The 18,491-nt window shown below is 41.5% G+C and overlaps 1 pseudogene; it reads right to left on the bottom strand.

Moving 5' to 3' along the window:
- Positions 1-6,117: 6,117 nt before the first annotated feature.
- LOC120743264 lies at positions 6,118-17,997 on the bottom strand (annotated as a pseudogene).
- Positions 17,998-18,491: the final 494 nt, after the last annotated feature.

The raw sequence follows: 18,491 nt of genomic DNA, 5'->3' as shown, positions 1-18,491 counted from the left end.
AGGAACGCGAAAGGAGACCTTCGGCGTTCTTATGGTACGCGGCGGGTTATGGCTGGAATCCAGTGCAATGACGCTCCCGCGGTAACAGACGTTCCAGCCCTGTATTCCAGCCCTAAACCTAACCTTATCCCTAGCCCTGACCATAACCTTATTCCTGATCTTAACCAGGACTATAATGATGTTAAATAGCGTGTTTCTAAGCGATTTGAAGAAAAAGAGCGAACATGTGTAGATGGAGTCCAGACGGTTCTCATATTTCCTCTTTTTCCGAGGGCGTCATTTAGGAACGTGGTGGGTAGCCGAAAACGTAATATGTTGACGATTTGTCACCTAGCGTAAAATGTTACGCTTTGGGAGTGAGAACGTGTTGGCACTGTAGTGCACATGTTGTAAAATTTAAACAAAATTAGTTAAAAACAATTTTGTTTTTGTAGTGTGTTTTTTACCGTCCCAACACTTGATTTATCTGAAAGAAAAAAGAAAAAGAAAAAAAGAAAAAGAAAAAATGAAAATACTTTTCTTTTTTTTTCTTTTTCTCCTTTTCCTCTTCCTGGGTCTCAAGAGGACATTGTGTCTCTCTCCACTACCAGATTCTTGCTATATCTAAAAAACAGTCATATTCAAAGTAATCCTAAATTGGACTCTGGCGCTTTCTTCCGACTTTTACTGACATGCTTCTACGCGTGGACGGAGCAGCAACACAGACGACTCGACTAACGTACTGCCTTGACTTGACTATTGCAGGGCACGCACACATCAATGAAACTAAACACATTTTGCTATAAATCCAGTTAATTTTAGTTAGTTTTGTAAACATTCATTACATTCTTTATTTAGTTTTCCTTTTTTGTTTTGATTTTATTTCCGTTAACGCAAATGTTTTTCCACTTCTAGTTTTCGTTATTTCATTTGTTGTCTTTAATAATAATAATAACCTTGCTCTGCACACTGGAATAAACATAATCAACATGATCAACATTTTACTGCGTGTCAATTCACCATCTTATCGATTCAAGTGCTCCATCCTTATGTGGTTTGTGACATTATGCTTATCTAAACCTCCACTCTGTCTCTAAATGTTTGAAGAATTTTTTCAAGTTCGGGGTCAAATTTTGAGAATTTGACCATAAGTGAAAGTTATGGCGTTATCACCCCCTTTGGGGCTTACCTTTCCCAGTTTTGATGATATTCCTCCCCATTCTCTATTCTTTGCAAGTACCCCTTTTCGGTGGCGAGAAACTGTTGGTGTGGTCAAGCGGGTGCTGTAAAAACAAAAGCTCAGGACAGAACAGTCACCAGTCATGTACTTCATTCAAAATTAGCATATATCGAACTTCATATTGATCCTCTGAGTGTAATGGTACATTTTAATTTGAACTTCTCAAAGCTAAACACAATATTTTACTTTATCTTGCTCTTGTTCTTGTGCAGCACCACCCCTCAGCACATGCCCCTGTCGGTTCTATCTTACTTTTAAATTGCTGACTATTTCAAGAAAGCACCCAAAAGGCGGGGACCAGTGTTTATCATTACATATCTCCATTCTGAGTGTGACAAGTCTATCATTCCCCTGTTATTCATAGACCTCAGTGGAGGTGTTTTTTTTTTTTTGTTTTTTTTACCTCTATAAAAGTTGATTGACTCTTTACAGTGGCCCGCCATGGTTAATAATAACATGCTCAGTCATGAGTGGAATCAAACCTTTTGTTCACTTTAGCATTTAACATTCCCAACCATTTTATAATGATACATTAATCAAACTACAGCTACTAAAACACAATTTTCTTAATGCAAACATCAATAACTCAAAATTAGCAACCAAAGGGTTAAGTCTGCAGTTCACACTCCTGTGAAGCTACAGCCTCCCCCCTTAGTCTCTGTCATCCTTCTGTCCTTGCAAAAACAAAACAAAGCAAGACAAAACATCCACCCTTCTTTTACAGGCTGGGTGAATTGTTTGTGGACATTTACTAATCCTAAAGTCGGCACCGTTTTTGTCTCAATATCAAGTCAGTTAAAACTTTTAGTCGTCAGTCCTTCACAGTCCAGTCACATGCATACATCCACACACATTCATACCAGATATTGCTGATAATGGAGTCTCATGCGCAACCTATTCGAGCCTCCCTCACCAGCAAGATGACGTCATCATTTTAAAGGAAAACAGTTCCTTGTCTTTTGACTGGATTGACTCGCTGCAATCCTTTTAGGCTCAGAACTTCTCATTCGATCAGTGTCCCATATAAGTGAATTTCTCCCAAGCCCATTATAATCATGGAGAAAAATACTTTGCGACTGTTTTCAGTAAGAATATTTTATAGCGCTTTAAAGTTCAATCTCTCAGGCCTGGATTAAAGAGCCGATTTGTTAAATCAGGAACTCACAAAATACCAAAATATCACCACCGGTGGATCATACCTCTCAGATGTTCTTATTTCAGTGCACTGTAACAAAAGCAAAAACAAACGTAAACAATAAAATACTCATATAATAACAAACACTGGGGCCCATTGCAAACATGTCCAAGCATAAAACCATCTTTCTCTCTCTTAGAGAAGGAAAACAATCCAAACCTCACTGATAGAATCAACCTAATGTCAAACAAAACCCAAAAATCAACCACAACTTCACCTGAAAGTTTTTCTCCCTCCCGGGACAATATTGTGCAGGAATACAGGCACCGTAACTCCTTTTTGCACTGACCAAAACATGTTGGATTTACTTGATTCAATAATGGACACTGGTTGCACACAAATGCTTTGCTTTGGCAGAAACTTAAACAACTGAGTTACATCAACACAACCTTTTCATATTCTCTCCGAAATAAAACTCACACCGTTCATTCATCATTTTCACTCTGTACCACTGCTCCTTATCAGGCTGTGTGAAGCACAGTAAACAATTCAGTGGAGGCCTTAAGCCATAAACAGACATCACGCACAGATATTGTTTTCACAACCCAACTGCTTTAGACCTTGTCCGCTAAATCTACACAAATGCCCTCCGGGTGACATGAAATGCATTTAACCAATAAATAATCAATGGGTTCTTGTTGTTGTAACCGACTCCGTATTTGGATGTTTGTGTGCAGCATTTGTTAGTAAAGCATTCTTCATTGCATCAGCGTGTGTGTGTGTGTGTGTGGATCACTTCTCAGTGAATTGAATCAGCATTTCGATTTGTGCACGTGTGTGTCATTTCTCACTCAATCAACGAGTGCATATGTGCATATGTGTGTTTCACTTCATTCTGAGTCAGTGCATGTGGATGTGTGTGTTTGTATGTGTTTGTGTTCATCACTTTCCTGTTCTGGTGTTCTGGGTAAACCACGGCCTGAAGCGTGCCCTGGGGTCCTGCCCTCCTCCTTTTCAGTCCGTTTGCCTCCGTTGGTGCTGCTGCTCAAAGTTCAGTCCATACTGGTTCTGGCCCCCAATTGAGGCAGTGCTTTTCTCCAGTGTCCTGCATCTTCTCCTTGTTCCACTCCTCCTTAACTTGACCCTTTTGCTTCTGTAGCTCCTTCAGGGCTTGCTCCTGCTCCAGCAAGCTCCGGCCTGATTTCAAGCCCTGTGTCTGGGACTCCAAGCCTGACTGATGGGTTCGATTATCAGCCAGCTCCTCCTGAGCCATGCTCAGTTTCTGCTCTGATGCCTTGAGCTCTTACCGAGGGCAGAAACCTCAGAGTCTTCTCCGTACAAGTCAGATTGAAGTCCATTGATGTTTTCCTTGCTTTGCTCCACGGCCTTCTGCAGCTCTGCTGTCCGGCTCTTCTCAGAGGTCAGCTCCTGGCCGAGCCCCGACACCTGTGCCTTCAGCTTATTTTCCCCTGGTGCTTTTGTTCATTCCGAGGTGCCTCCTGACCTCAGTTACTCCTTTTGTCTCTGGCACGCCCTTTTTTGCTGCCCGATCATCCATGTTGGTCCGTCACTGTCCTGCACAGTTTTAATGCAGAGTTGTTAAGGTCAGCATTGTCTTGCTCGGCCTCACTTTTCCTCCGGGCTTAATGGGCGTCTCGTCACAGCTCTGTCAGCTGAAGCTGTCTGGAAATCTCCCCCGTGTAGTGAAACGGGCCTTGGATTTAACGCTCTCCGTCTCTGCTGCATGAGATCGTTTTCCTGCAGCGCTGTTGACATTTTCAGGTTGTTGTTGTGGGTCCAGCTGCTGTAGCATTTGGTCAGGGTCACATCAAAGATGGTAGAGGGGAGAGCAAAGATGGTAGAGGGGAGAGCAGGAGTCCAGGGTCAGCCTCAGCTTTCCGGGCCGACAAAGCAGCCTGTAATCAAGCATAAAGAGAAAAAACAAAAACAAAACAAAAACAGACGAACAGGAAAATGATGCAATAGTTATCAGCTTCTTCTAATTCAGGAGAATAATGCAAACTAAAACTACATAATAATTCACAATCTTTAATTAGGGGTATAACATGGCATAAAATAATATTATAATCTAACAGTACAGAAAGCAGCTGGTGTCATACAGCTCCGGGTTGTTTGCTACCGCATTGATTAGCCTTCCCTCCATTGAAGTATGAAAGGCTTTGGCTGGATCTGCCCCTTTGACCTAGGTCACAGCCACGTCACCAGGCTCCTGATTGGTTGTCGCAGCGCGATTTGACGCTGGAGTTCAGATTTTTCCAACTCGAGCGGTAGACGCGAAACGCGCGTATGCACAAAATGCAACACAAAAACTCACGCGCGTGGTTTTATTCGCGAGTCAAACGCGTCAGATGCGCTACACTGACGCGCGTTTCACACGTTTTCACGTTTTCGCGTTTTCGCGACGCAAATCTGCTTCCAAATTTTCGCGGGACCCGCAATCGCGTGTCATCGCGCTTTTCCATTGACTTTACATGTAAACCTGACGCTCTATTCGCGTCCATCGCGTTCGGTGTGAACACACCGTAAGAGTTTACATACTTTCTCCCCGCTGAAGACAGTTAACAAGAGCTTATTCGTGTGCTCTAATTAACTTTTTTTGTTTGTGTGTGTGTTTATTTTTGTCCAAGATGGCCTGACGCAGCAGGTAGGGGCGAACTCCGAGTTTGTCTTTGCACAAGCAGTCCAGACATGGCTCCGATACTCCCCAGATCGTATGGGTGGCGCAGGACGCACATCATCCATCCCCATCCCAGAGTAAAAATTACAAACTTATGTAAAACATATAAATGTAAATAGGAAACTGTCTTTTAATAAAGTATTTAGCAAACGAAACATGTCTATTGACCTTTTTTTGTTTAGTTTTTTTTCTCTGTTACATCACATACAATGCTTTCTTATTTTAGGATATTAATATTGACATGATACATTGTGAGACATTTTTTTTTATAAAGGGTGTCCAATTTGAGGAATAAGTACAATTATGTGTTCTAAGGACACTACCTTGTGACATAGGTAAGTAGTGTCCTTGTGAGCATCCTTCCCCTGAATTCGGACGCAGCCATGGTAGTTGTGTTTTATCATGATTCATATAATAGTGATGACAGATTTTTAGACTAATAGTTAGGCTAACACACTTATCTCTCATCTTTTCTTTCCTCACAAAGCCGATAGATCCTACACTTCTTTTAAGTGTCTTCCAGCGCAATTCTTAGCATATTTTGATTCCTACAACTGGTCCGTCCGGTTATTGTCTCCCCAGAGACATTGCTGGTGTTTTCCTAAGTTGCAGTCCATTTGGCCTCTCAGGGCCACCGTAGTTTTAAGTAAATATCTGATCATTTTTAAAATTAAGCAGGACTAGTTCATGTTCACACAGCATTACAATGGTAAAACAATTATTCGTTTTCATAGCACTTTTTGAGATTGTTAGAGACATCCCTGAATTTGTTTTATTTTATGAAGAAAAATTTTGAAATGGTTAGATTATGTTTTCAGTATGAACTCACTAAAAACAATTCTGAGGAGATTTATATTCAGACATCTGCAAAGTTAGTCTCAAAACAGCATGTTTATCCATGTTCAGTATTTGTTCATGAAATAACAATCTTTCAGTTTAGATTTCTCGAGGAGCAGAAATTCTACACAATTCTATAATTACTGGGCAGCAAGAAAAACTCAAATGATCGACTCTCAAATGAATGATAGTTATATTAAGTTACATTTTCTTATTCTTTTCTCAGTTATTATCTGATCATTAATTGATAGTGTTTTTTAAGCAAGACTGATGTATGGCGAGCCAGGTCTTAGCTGTCACAACAGGGTAAATGTGTGCCCTTTCAAAGCCGTTGAAGTCAGTGGATGTACTGAGAGAATAAGCCCCCATGTTATCAATAAGAAGCCAGTCCCCCACGTGCAACTCAGGAATCCAGCAGCTTTCGGTGACTTTGTCAGAGCCGGCGCAGGTTGGACCCCAGATAACAGAGTAGTATCTCGGTTCACTGTTGTCAACAGCCTGTAAAAAGGAAAGCAAATGAAATATAAAATCCTAATCGCACTCTCACAATCTAACCATGTGAATTCCATACAATACCAGGTTTAGTTGTAATGAGCTATAAGTGAAAAGTCTAGGTTTATCTTTTTTTCCAAGCAATGAGATTTAAATTTAACAATTCAAGATGTAGTAAGACCTTAGTCCCATTGAGTAACAAAAGAAAAATGCGTGATATCTGACTGATTCACAAGTTGTTGTTCGGTATAACCAAGTCAATTCATTTGCAGAGCTGATGATGCACCAAAAAATTCCCTGTGATTGTGTTGGACGCTGCAGTCAGTCGAGGTTTACAATGATGATGCAAACTTGTCTGCAAACACACACTCAACAGTGAGTAGTAGTGAGGTGCAGTTCCCCCCTCCAGGGGCAAGGGTACCTAGACCCGGTTCGTAGAGTATGCTTGGGGAGTGTGATCGTGTGTACAGCGTCTCTTTATGTCTGTCTCCACGCTGGTTGAGTGTGGAGTAAGTGCATATGAGAGCATGAGGGTGGGAATGGATGTTTGTATCTGTGTGTGCCTGTATGTCTGTGTCTATATGTCAGGTTGGGTGTCAGGCGACACCTCTCTGGGGACATCTCAGGCCCTCCAAGGTTTGGAGGTCTATCTCCACCCACCACCACTTCCCCTGGCGGACTCCCTCAGACATCGGTGCGTTGGTGGTTCTTTGTGTCTGGGGATGGGCATCCAGGTACACACTGGCTCACTCCTTGGCGGCCGCTTATCGGGGCCTGGAGCCTGGGGCTCGCTCGGGCCACTTCGGAGGTGGGGTGCCCCCGGCCTCTCGGCCTGGGGCTCGGTCACTCAGGCACAGCTGGCTGCCGGCGGAGCTCACGGGCGCGTCACTGCAACTCCCCCTGGCTTCTGCTCCGCGGCTGCTGAGTGAGCCCTCATCTGGGGCTCTCCTCAGCTCTTACTGGGACAGTGGCGCGGCTGCCCCTCTGTTAGTCTTCCTTGGTCTCTTGTGTTCTGGGGGCCTCTGGATGTCTGGAGTTTTGATCTCCTCCATACCTGCTTCATACCCTGGAGGATGGGGCTGTGGCCCCCCCACACCCTCTAGCAGATCATTACATGAAGGAACCTTTTAAAAAAAACAAGCGCGTCCATGCTCACAGGTGTACACACGGGTGATCGCACCCACAAACTACACCCTTTTTGGCTCCTACCTCAAAGCACACTGTGTTCTGTTGATCTTATGTGCTGCACAATAATGTTTAATATTTAGTATTTACTGTCATATTCCCATATATCATTGTGATGTTGTTTTTCTTTCTTAGCAGGTGATCCAGGTGATCAATATATGCATTTTTTTTTTCCTGCCCATTCTGTTGGTTTTTGTTTTTTGCCCTTCTCCCCCGTCCCTCTTCTCAGCTGTTTCTCTTTCCCTCTTTCTTTCTCCCCTTCTTTCCTCCAGTCAAGTCTGTCCCGTATTCAGCAAGTGAAAATAAAATAAACAATAAAAGGTGAATCAAATGGACCATTATGGCAAGGCTGGGATGGTTAATTTGGTAAAGTAAATCCGTTGGGCATCTTTCTTTGCCTTCAGACAATAATTCTGATGGCAAAAGAGCCAAACGGGACAGGCAGAAAAAAAGGAAAAAAAAGTTGTAAATTAAACTCTAAGCACACTGAGGGTAACCGGGAGGCGTTCAGGGCCTGCAGTGCAGAGCTGCAACATGAAAAAAAGGGATGGGGGCTCAGATCTCCTGAACAGGGTAGAAACAACACGGTGGGTTTGTGCTGTTTGTGATTCCTGCTCCGTCACTCTGGTGGAGACGACTGCAGCTCAGCAGCGCTCCCTGCTGATCCTCTGATGAAGATGTCAACAGTATGTAAACTGAGCTGATGTGCTGCTGTTTGAGCCCACGTGGTAGCGTACGTCCAGTATGGGAGAACTTAGTCACCGGTGCTGTCTTTGCTTGTGCTCTAGCTTTAGCCTGTTTCATTGTTTGTTTTCTATTTTATTACTGCCTAAAAGGGGAGGTGGGGGAAACACATGCCTGACTTCTCCTGTCAGAGGTTTTGTAAGCTCAGTGGAAGGGAAACGTGCACAATGTAAATCATAATACAACTGACTGGGGCTGTGCTGCAGGTGGATCAGTGCTGTGGACAGTAGCTGTGGAAAAGAGACTGGACAAAGACTCTCAGCCTTAAATACAGGACAGAGGATGATCCGATCATCTTTCAGCTAACAGTGTCGAGCAGAAGGACGGCCTGCTGATGCGTCCGTACGAACCCTTTTGTACTCACTCCTGTGTATAAGGAGGTGGCGAGGGGTTGTGTAGTTAACCTCAGCACCACACAGCTACAGCAGAGGAGAGAACACAAACGAGTCCTTTCATTCGGTTCTGTTCTTTCTCCTTGTCTGTTTTATAAGCTAACACTAGAGGGCGCCATTGTGGCACATTCAGCGCTCACTCTGAGGTCACTGGACAGAGAAGAAAATACCAAACTGGGAGACGGATGGAGACGAAACATCTGGAAGATCAGAACTGTACATTTTTAAGTGTAAGAAAAAAAACAGACAAAATATTTGTAAATATTAAGTTTCTTGTTTATTTTGTTTGTTTGTTTTTTTTGTTTTTTTGGAGTTAATGAATGATATGCTTATTTTGTGATGACAAAAGACAACAGGTGCAGTTTGTAATGAGAAGAAAAAATGGCCGTTAACTTGAGGTTTCAAATGAGTTCAACCTTACCACCGATCAGTTTTGTCTTTGTTTTTTCAACATTTATTTTATTTTTGTCATAACGTTGATCGTTAATCATGTGACCATCCTGTAGCAGGAAGATCGCTGTAGCAGAAGTCATCTCCACTGAAGCCCCCTCACAGCAGAGGGCCAGTCATGCTGTTTATTAGGATTTGCTAGTTTTCAGTGAGAAAAAACATTTTCATCAAGTTTTAAATCCTTTCGTTGCTCTTTTCTCTGCGATTGTCATAAAGTCGTCGTCCTCTTTTCAAGCCTTAGCTCGCTTTTATTTTGAAACATGAGCAAACGAAAAAAAAAGGAAAAAAAAGAAAGAAAAAAAAACAGTGAGTAGTAGTGAAATGTTGTAAAGATGTAAATACAAACAGTTTGCCTTTCACAACTTGTTGGTTACAGTGATACAGTGCAATACTTACTTTGAATGCAAACAGTCTTCCATTTTTAGTTTGCGTCACATTGTTCACAGTTTAACATCAACTGTACGGTTTGCAGAAAATTTTTTGTCTTCTGTATAAACGAAGGGCCGCTATGGCAACTGCTACTGACCTGTCCCTGGGACAGCAACCTCCCACAACCACTTCCCAACCCATCAGGGAATACAACTTTTTCCATTGCAGTTGGTGGCTAAAAGTGGGACACTAAGCATCTCTTGGCCTAGCCATGACTAGAGCTTAAGTAATCAATTTCCCAGAAAACTCTAGTAGCTGTTTGAAACCTGTTGAGGTACATTCAATCTTTCCTAGTGATCGTGGTTGCCAGGCAGCCACCAACCACTTTTTAAGGCCTTTGTGACTTAAGATTAAAAAGGAAGCTTATGGAGGTCTCATTCTGAGTTCTATTAGTAAGTCGTGCTGTTCATCAGTATTGATCAACAGCACATCTTAAATGTCAGTAACATAAACATATATTAATTGCCTAACTGTAACCATGATTTCCATGTACATGGTATGCTATAACCAGAGGCAGAGCCAGACATTTGAAACACCCGGGGCTTAGCATGCGGTAGTAGGGTAGTATGCATGTGGGATTTCTTTTTTTTTTTTTTTTTTTTTTGGGGGGGGTAGAAATGACTGAAAGATTAATAGGCTCTGTTTTGAGTTTTGTTCAAAAAAGAATGACTTCATATAGGGAAAAATATATATCACATGTGCAGGACACCTTAGACTAGGTTTTTAATTAAGCAGCAAGGCAGAACAAAGTCGGGGCTGTATCAAGACACGAGGACTAAACCCCAATTCAACCAGACCCAGAACTGATCCGGAATTAAAACAGGACTACAACAGTTCAAAATCAGGACTACAGAGGACTTAACCAAGACAGAACCAGAATCAGAACTAGATGATAGTAGCACTAAAAATCATCATAGACTTGCACTACACTTGTTTTTTTAATTCTACCAAAGTACAATATTTAGATTGAGAAAAGTTTATATAATTATTTAGCCTTGTTGTGCAAACAAGCCTGCAGAACTTAATAAATATAGAATTTGAAAAATAGAAAACCTAAAAAGAAACACTAGGTACGAGATACATGAGGACCTATGATACGGTGATACTTTTGGTAAACAACCATTTGACTAACATGTGTGTCTCACCTGCTCTTGTTCCTCTCTCTCTCTTTGTGCTGACAATCATCAAATATACAGGTGAAACCAGATATTTACAAACTCTTCAGATAAAAACACTTTTTTAATTGTAACATCAAATCAGACTAAATGTTTATTTTTTTAGATTGATAAATATAAAAAACATATTTGTTAACTTTAAGAGTAAAGAGAGAAACTGTCTGTATTTCTTAATTGCAAATGGCACCAAATTGTATTCAAAATTGAGCCACACTTATGGAGCTCCACAGTTCTTTTCCTGGTGTTTTGGTTGACATCTCTTGATTTTCCCATGTCAAAGAAACAGGCTCTGTGTTTTGCCTTATATGCATCCACAGCTGTGCCACCAGTTTACTCACATGGACTCTACTAACCAATCAGAAGCTTCTTCAGCTCAGAATGGAATCGTCTGGAGTTTTCTTATTAATTAACAATAAACTTAGTGTACATGTACTCCTAAATTTGATCAAAGTGATAAAAAATAGACAGCTCTGTCTCTCTTTATTCTGACATTTAACTAATTCAAAAGATATTTCAATATTTATCTAAAACAAAAGTTTACTCTAAATTGATGTTGTACAGTAAAAATGTTTTATGTTTTATCCCTAAAGTGTATGTAAATATCTGGTTACAAATGTGAATATCCTGCTGTGTACTGAAATCCCTCTTGTTTTGCATAGAAATATACTGAACAACATACAAAGCATAATACATAAAATAACATTTACCAGAGTTTTTTCTTCGAAAGAAGCCTCGAATGTCCATTCTTATATTTCAGTGCATTACTGAAACCGATTTAGTCGGGGAGGGTAAGAACTGAAAATATGAAATAAACACACGTAAGCTAAGGCTCTTTAAAGAAACAGCATTGTTGTTGTTCGGCTTTTCATTTCGCCATTTGTTGATTCACTTGAAGAGCGAGTAACGTAATATTGGTCAAGTGATCAGTTTGATATCAGTCTTTCGTGATGCACCGTCATATTTACATTATTTGTACGGTACGAATGATTTTCTTTGGTACCTGGTCAAACTTAAGCTCTCCTTAGTATGGCTGGCTCCGTTTCTCCAACAGCGCACTCAAAGGCAGCAGCTGCCCCGCCCTCTCGCTCAGTCGCTTAGTGCCTGAGCTCGGATCATACCAATATCAGGGGGGATTCACGCACAGTCGTAAATTCCCACAGTGTGCACTATGTGCTTCGAATATTGTGTGTAGTTTTTGTTTTATACAGTTGTCAGCCAGGCATCTAACTATGAAAAAATTACACTCCAAAAGGCTTCTGACAAAACAACCCGGGCTTAAGCCCAGTAAGCCACCCCCACACTCCGCCCCTGGCTATAACCACAATCTTACCAACTTTACCACAAGAAACTGGATATAAACACACACTCAAAAGTATGGTGATTTTATATTATTTACCCTAAGAGGCCATGGTTCAACCTTGGTGTGGACCAGTGTTGGTCAAGTTACTTGAAAAAAGTAATCAGTAACTAATTACTGATTACTTCCCCAAAAAAGTAATCCCGTTACTTTACTGATTACTTATTTTCAAAAGTAATTAATTACTTAGTTACTTAGTTACTTTTTAAAAACACGATTTACAACCTGAAGAGGTGATAAAGTGATAGATCTTTCAGCCCAATTCTACTTTTTCTACATAATCCATCATACAAAATGTAATCAAATGGAAAAGTCTCTTTTTTTTAACTTGTTTTATCAGTTTTAATCTTTTAACTTTATGCATCAAGCAAAAATTTAATTATATGCAACATTCTCTGACTTGAATAAATTAGTTTAACATTTAAACCTATTTTCTACACATTCCAGCACATAAAATAAAATAGTTTTTGTGTTTACACTCACTCTTTCAAATAGATGCAAGTAAAACACAGCAGAAAATAAATAAAGTCAAAGACTCAGCGGTCCTGTTGCTCTATTTTCACCTGTAAAGCAGGACTGCGGTAGGCGGAGGTTTACCCTGGTGCAGGTGTGCTGCGGTCAGTTGAAGAATCCATGAGTTTCTCTGTGCGTTTCCCATTACGTCGTAGCTACTCGGTGCTTGCTTGGAAGTTTAGGGGGTTTTTTTCGCTGTAAAAAGAAGTTTTCTTCCCACGCACGATGGACGCTAATGTTTTTGTCACTTTTTATGGAATCAAAGTCAAAGTAAGGTCAGTACTTCCACGCTTTAAACGCTGCATGCTCATACTCTCTCCCACAATCGATATGTGATCCATTGTTGATCTACACACAGCTGTTGTCACTAACGGCGCACTCGCTTACGTCACTGTCATGAGACATTCTCACAAAAAATCACGGTTTTAGTAACGCAGTAACGCAGCGTTACTACGGGAAAGTAACGGTAATCTAATTACCGTTTTTGCAATAGTAATCCCTTACTTTACTCGTTACTTGAAAAAAGTAATCAGATTACAGTAACGCGTTACAAGTAACGCGTTACTGCCCATCTCTGGTGTGGACAGGATCATTGATGAGGCAGCTCAATGATCCGTATACCCCTTCATTAATGTAGTACATCATCATCTTCTCAGAGCTGTAGTCCTTCCGATCTGATAAACATTTACCTTTATATTTGAAATTAAGTTCAATTTAAATACAAAGGCACATCATTATGGAGTATTTAACTTGCTTTAAACTGCATATCTGTACTCAAAGGAGCTTGCAAAGAAAAGCGTCTGGACTTCTTTAAGTTACTTGAAGACGTTTCACCTCTCATCCGAGAAGCTTCTTCAGTTCTAAGGTCAAATGGTGGAGAGTCCCAGATATAGACCTAGTGGGAGTGACCCCCCACAGAGGGACAAAAGGACCCCCTGATGATCCTCTAATCGCCTGCGCCAAGGTGTGAAACTGGGTGTGGGTCCCAATCAGCCAGAGTTTCGGGTGAGTTCATTGTGAAACCTGGCCCCACCTTATCATGCGAATTCCTGAGATCAGATGGCCCAGGATGTGAGTGGGTGTTAAGGCGTCTGGGAAGGGATCTCAAAACTGGATTATAGATGGCAGAGAGTTGGTGTCGTAAACCACCGCCTCTGTTCAAAGATGGTCGCTCACAGTGGACATAGATGGCTTCTTTCACTGTGAAGTCGGTGGAGTTCTTGATGTGGTGTGGGGTGTTCCCCACGAGAGGAGCAAGGATGGTAGCAAGGTGTTTTGCATTGTTATAAGTGGCTGAGTTTATGCCACTGACTATGGGTCTGAGTGGGACAGCTTCCTTGTGGATTTTAGGAAGTCCGTAAATGCAGGGTATGGCATCCCCGACTTCTCTGACAAGGTCCAGAAACTTACCCTGGATCCAGATGAAACCATGGTGTCCTTTGATGTAGTCTCTCTCTTCACTTGCATACCCACCACGGAGGCAGTGGAGACTGTCAGAAAACGACTACAAGAAGACAGCTCCTTGGAAGACAGGACCAACTTCACACCCGATCAGATTTGCACACTGTTAGACCTCTGCCTCACCACTACATATTTCAAATACAACGAAGGCTTTTACAGACAAAAACATGGCTGTGCCATGGGCTCCCCCGTGTCACCTATTGTAGCCAACCTTTACATGGAGGAAGTGGAAAGGAAGGCCCTTGGCTCTTTCAAAGGAAGAGTACCCAGCCACTGGTACAGATACGTAGACGACACCTGGGTCAAAATCAAGACACAAGAAGTGGAATCCTTCACTGCGCACATTAACGCTGTGGATAAAAACATCAAGTTCACCAGGGAAGACACAAAGGATAACTGTTTGCCTTTCCTGGACTGCGCTGTGCACATTGAAGAGAATGGCAACCTCAACATCGAAGTTTACCGGAAGCCCACACACACGGACCAGTACCTCCTGTTTGACTCCCATCACCCTCTGGAACACAAACTTGGAGTAATTAGGACCCTACACCACCGGGCAGAACATGTTCCCTCTAAGCCTGAAGGAAAAAAGAAGGAACACACACATGTAAAGGAAGCACTCAAAACGTGGGCGTTCTTAAAGTCAGCAAAGAGGCACAGAAAAGAAGATCAGACACCAGCGAGGGAGGATAAGAAGGACAGACGCAACAACATTGTCATCCCCTATGTAGCCGGTGTATCAGAAAAACTCAGGAGGGTTTTCTCCAAGCATGACATCCCGGTGCATTTCAGACCCAGCAACACGCTCAGACAAAAGCTGGTTCACCCGAAAGACAAAACGCCAAAACACAGACTTAACAATGTGGTGTATGCTGTACAGTGCAGCGAGGAATGCCCAGACCTCTACATTGGAGAGACCAAACAGCCACTTCACAAGCGCATGGCACAACACAGAAGAGCCACCTCCACAGGACAAGACTCAGCAGTCCATCTGCATCTAAAGGTCAAAGGACTGAGAACCTTCACAGAGATAAAGGACACTCTTTCGAGGATGCCAATGTCCACATTTTGGACAGAGAGGACAGATGGTTTGAAAGAGGAGTGAAAGAAGCCATCTATGTCCACTGTGAGCGACCATCTTTGAACAGAGGCGGTGGTTTACGACACCAACTCTCTGCCATCTATAATCCAGTTTTGAGATCCCTTCCCAGACGTCTTAACGCCCACTCACATCCTGGGCCATCTGACCTCAGGAATTCGCATGATAAGGTGGGGCCAGGTTTCACAATGAACTCACCCGAAACTCTGGCTGATTGGGACCCACGCCCAGTTTCACACCTTGGCGCAGGCGATTAGAGGATCATCAGGGGGTCCTTTTGTCCCTCTGCGGGGGGATACTCCCACTAGGTCTATATCTGGGACTCTCCACCATTTGACCTTAGAACTGAAGAAGCTTCTCGGATGAGAGGTGAAACGTCTTCAAGTAACTTAAAGAAGTCCAGACGCTTTTCTTTGCAAGCTCCTTTGACTACGATGACCTGGATGACTGAGAACCTTCACATGCATATCTGTACATTTACCACTGCGTTCATCTGTGTCTTCAACTCTTTTGGAAATGACATTTACTGCCAGTGTAAAGGCTGAGTCGACATAGAATCGGCCTGGTTCTGCGATGATCTCCAACCCATTGGCAGGTGGGAATAATTCATCCAGTGCTTTATTAATGACTTCTGAAAACTAAGAATGCAAAACACATTAGGTTAATGGATATTGCTGAGCTATTAATACTTCTGACATTTTCTTGACACTTTAAGATGTTCTGTAGCGATCAGTACCGCTGCCTTTGAGGTCTCTACCTGTGCTTCTATGAAGTACAAGAGAATGGTGATTCTAAATTGTGGTAGATAAACATTCAGAATGAAAAATACTAAGGATAGAGTTTGTGTGATATTCTAGACAACAAAAAAAACCCCAAATGCATATACAAAATATGCCGTCTTTATGCTGCTGATGAATTACTTTTCCTTGGGAACTCACCTCTCTTCTCAAGACAGTAACACGTATAGGTAGTTCTAATCTATATCACACTACTCTATAAGCTGTAGTAATCAGTAGTTTTACATTAAAATGATTGATTTTAGGCCGAACCAACAAGGTCCCCTTCGCAAACAAGAGAAAAGATGAAGGAAAGCGATAACGTGACCAGCATCTGAACAGAATGATGTCTGTTTCGTCACCAGGGCTCTAACACATAACTAAATGTGCATATGCTTATTTATTCCAGATATTATCACAATTAAAAGGAACAACTCATTGTAAGTTAAAATTCTGCCAACCAATGTTATGTTTGAATGTCCTAAGCACGTTCCCTCTGTATTGTACAGTGTTTTTATTAATAATACCTCCTCAAATTTCACTTCAATGAAGTCTTCTGTCCCAGGAAAGCCTCCACCAATATCCAAGAGGCGCATCTGGAAGCCCGCTGAATTCTGCAAAGATATAATCTGTTTAAACTTGAGACTTTGCCATGTAGGGTTTAGCTGAGAAGTCTTCTGCTTTGTATATATTAATAACATTGTTTCAATAGTTTCCTGATTAGTTTGTGGGCTCAGTCACTCATTTCAGGTCATACTGAATACAACATTAACCCTTTAAAGCTGGTCAGAGTGGGCACGCTCTGTTTTGCATAACTATTTTTAAATCCCAGTAGATCTGCAACCACATAAGCTAGCGCAATAATTTTTTTTTGCATATGAAACCGGAGGAGTTGTACTTACATCTTATGCCTTCAGCTTGCCCTAGGTCACGGTTTCCTTACACATATGGCTTTGCAAAAACTGCATAAAAAAGCACTTGCAGCAACAAAAACATAATATTCCAGAAACACGCTTTGCCGATCCAATCAGCTGTTCGTAACACTTCCTATTAGTGATGGTAAATTTGATTCTTTTTACTGAATCGAGTTTTAATGAGTCACTCACCAAATTGAATCGGGTTTTTTGAGTCATTTGATTCACTGAGTCAGTTGACCAGAGAGTGCAAAAAATGTACATTTTCACTCAAACTTAATTTGTTTCTCTTTTCATGTAAATCCTACTGCTAAGATGAATGATTCTAAAAAAAACAACTATTTTATAGAGCAAAACAGAGAAAAAACATTTCTAAAATTAAGCAAGTTCCTATCAAAATTGCTTAATAAACATTTATTTTGTTTATTTGTATTTTATTAGTATTTTCCTTAAATGTGTCAAATATATATTTTCTCATCTAAATGTCCACTGAGCTGTGAGCCAGGGGGCGGTAATGCGCCTTAACATTAGTTGCCAACCAAGAAGAAGAAGAAGCTGTGCGCCAGGAGGGAGGGGGTGAGTGAGTGAGTGAGTGAGTGATTCGTTCGCTCTATGATTCAGCACAGGAGGGAGGGGGTGAGCGAGTCCTGAGTGATTCGCTTACGCTTACGATTCAGCACAGGAAGGGAGGGGGTGAGTAGCTCAAATGTGCTGTTAGCATGTTAGCAGAGCGATGCTACTGTGAAACGAGGAGCTATTTTCTTGACGTGAGCTTCTACTCAGGGTTTTTTCTTCCAGTTCAGAGCAGAAATGCTTTTGTTAAGAAACTGGCTGTTGTTTTCCCCCCCCACAATTTTAATTATAAGCTAGATATATTTCTACTAATGGAATTAGTTTGCTAACAGCAACAGGGATGAGTCAGTGAGTCAGTTGGGCTTGTGAATCATGATTCACGAGTCAGTAAAGTGATTCTCGAGTATTGAACGATTCGTTCACGAATCGAACATCACTAGTGTCAATACATGTTTTGTTTTTTGTTTTTTGTTTTTTGGATATTGACAGTAGTTGGGATCCATGAGTTGACATTCTTGTAATTTATTTACAGGTGAGTTTTCCCCCATTTCTACCATTTGATTCAAGATGGTAACATTCGATTCGTTTAACCTTGGGAAGGACAGAGATGATTACATGTCTGTGATAACCACAGAAGGCAGCACGCGGTGCCATTCGTGTACACGGGTACAACAAAACAGCAACATACTGAACAAGCAATTTATAACATTAACATGGACTTACTGATGTTTTTTTTTCCTATTCAAATGTTCTTTGTGTTTTACTTCTTTGTACTGGTATAATGCACATGTGTTAAAATGCCTACAGTAGGTATGACTCTAGTAATTCAGTATTGACACAGCTATGCTCTGGTTTTAACAGAGAAAGCGTGCTAGCTCCTCGGGGAGAGGGTGTGGTTGCTTTTGACACAGTAGAAACCCTGAAGTAAAACCAAACAAAACTTTGTAGTTTAACTGAAAACCATCTGAATTCTGTGCAGTGTGTTGTGAAACCTGTATTTCATTTGTTTGACTTCATTGTGCTTTTTCTAGTAAACGCAGTT

This window comes from Simochromis diagramma, unplaced genomic scaffold (genome assembly GCF_900408965.1).
Source record: "Simochromis diagramma unplaced genomic scaffold, fSimDia1.1 OVJJ01000102.1, whole genome shotgun sequence".
NCBI classification, from domain to species: Eukaryota; Metazoa; Chordata; class Actinopteri; order Cichliformes; family Cichlidae; genus Simochromis; species Simochromis diagramma.
Note: the sequence above shows the minus strand (reverse complement) of the source record. Positions and strands in the feature narration are given on the sequence as shown.